Source organism: Penaeus monodon, chromosome 3 (assembly GCF_015228065.2).
Source record: "Penaeus monodon isolate SGIC_2016 chromosome 3, NSTDA_Pmon_1, whole genome shotgun sequence".
Taxonomy (NCBI): domain Eukaryota; kingdom Metazoa; phylum Arthropoda; class Malacostraca; order Decapoda; family Penaeidae; genus Penaeus; species Penaeus monodon.
This window is the reverse complement of record NC_051388.1, coordinates 35029124-35031623: the sequence shown is the minus strand read 5'-3', so window position 1 is coordinate 35031623 and position 2500 is coordinate 35029124.

The following is a 2500-nucleotide window of genomic DNA, read 5'->3' as shown; positions in this document are numbered from 1 at the left end:
TCTTGTGTGATTATGTCGCATACCATACATGGCTTGGGAACTCTTAGGACAATCTCCCATTTGCATCTGTACCCAAATCGGAGCCTGTGGAAGATGGCAGCAGTGGTCCTGGAAAGAGTGATGACTGAGAATGGGGAATTGTAATCCGTAACTGTCTTGTACCAGCTCGCTGACGGGGATCCAGCACTACCCATGCACAGTGTTCATATGAGGGGTTTCTGACGTCTTTTTAACTGGCTGAGGCTTAAAGGAATGTGACCAGTGACCGAGGAGAGTTTTAGACTATTCTAGCAGCAACAGCTGTGGCTGGGAACCCACCATAAGGTAAGGAGCTTCTCCTGTTCCTCCAGTTGTTGGATATGAAAGAGAATAGTTGTTACCAGCTTAAGGTTATCGGTGGTTTTGACATTTTAAGGATCTGCAAGGCTGAGGTGTGAAGATATGAATAGTTGAATGTGTAGTAACTATCGCGTGTCTTAGAGCAATCTTATGACATACAGTTCAGTTGTAGAGTGAATACACCGTTCGAGAGTCGATGTGTAATGCTCATATCATCGGCATCACAGAATGCGAACGAACGAGCGGCGCTGAGGGAAGAGCATCCTCAGGCGGCGGTAATAAAGGATATGAACGAGTGAGAATTTAGTTAGGCAACTCATAAACTGCAAATGAATAAAACGCACGAATAATAGTATTACAAAAAAAAAAAAGACTTCAATGCACAGCACTAAGCATTAAAACAAAATAAACATTATTTGAGGAAAAGCTAAGCATTGATCACCGATTCTTTCTTTCTTTTTTTTTTTTTTTTTGACAAACCTCGGGTGTGGCGAGGCGAGGAGAGGCTGGGGAGATGCACAGCTGACGAGCAGAGAGCGGGCCGCTCCTGTGCGGCTGACGGGGAGATTTGGAGCGCTGCATGGTGAGCAAGGTCGTGGCGCTACAGGTCAGCAGGATGATATTGTTCCAGCTTGATCGCTACTGCGTGGATGAATCCGCATGGCGAGGAACTCGGCTTTGTGTAGGATATTTGGGTCCGCGTCCTTGGTGATACGTAGTCCAGCTTGGTCCTTCGAAAATTTGCACAGCGTTGGCGGCAACAAATGAGACAGCTGTTGAGGGGTCAGCAGCAGGTACTGAGAGTGGCGTGACTTGCTGTGTTGGAGTTCAGCAGCTAGGCGGACAGCATCGGTTATCCATCCTTGGGGACATCTCGGCAGGGAGGACGGCTTACACTATGACGAAGTATTGCGTACTTGGCAGGGTGTGCTGTTGATTGCGGCGCAGGAACTTCGGAGTGCTGTATGAGTTCAGTGTCACCGCTAAGCCACCAGTTGTAAGTACCCGAATGATAAGCCCTGCAGAGAATGGTAGGTGGCGAGCTTAGGGTGTAAGGTAGACGACCAAGATGTCTTGACTCCTTTACTGTATAGTACAGCTGCGCCGAAGAGCGAGCTGTTGGCTCCCCGCAGGGAGTCTGTCTGTCATCTCCTACAGTGGTCTAAAGATGGGTATAGATCACGTGCTTACCATGTGACAGTCGGTGGTGATGAAATGTAGTGTTACAACAATACATAGCTTTTGTGGAAGGGGATAGACAACACAACATTGGAATGTCTAGTGTGGCAACAAGAGACGAATAAACAGGTAAAGCAATGGACAAACTTATATGTATGTGTGTGTGGGAATATATGCATGTGACAATACATAAGATTATACAAGTTATGTAGAATATAACAATAGATAAATAGAATAACATTGGCATACATATTTCAGTAACATTACATATATAAAGCTGGGCACACACACACACACACACACACACACACACACACACACACACACACACACACACACACACACACACACACACACACACACACACACACACACACACACATACACACTTCACACACACTTCACACACCACACCACACACACACACACACACACACACACACACACACACACACACACACACACAGCCAAATTGAAGTTATCTCCATTTTCTGTTATCTTCGTTTTCTGTTAATTACGATGAATGAATACATTATGTTAATCAGGGGAGTTATTTGATAATTCTCAATCTTTGAAACTCCGCAGAACTTTCAGGCCAAAGCTGCATATACTTGCCCCATTATATATATATATATATATATATATATATATATATATATATATATATATATATATATATAATATATATATATATATATATATATATATATATATATATATATATATATATACATTCTTTAAGAAATGGAAATGCTGAGGGGAGGGGTGTTATCCCTCCCACCCAGCAAGTAAGGCGGGCTGTGGGTCCCGCTGGGAGGGCAAATGTCGGGGTGCAGGATTGGAACGAGAGTTACTCGTCCCGCCTGTGCCCCGGCAGGCGCCAACCCACCATGAAGCTTGTGGGCAAAGCCCCCCGGGAACCCACAGGGGGTGGGCGGGCCCCCCAAGCCTGCCCCACCCCCTTATTGGGGGGTTGTGGGGG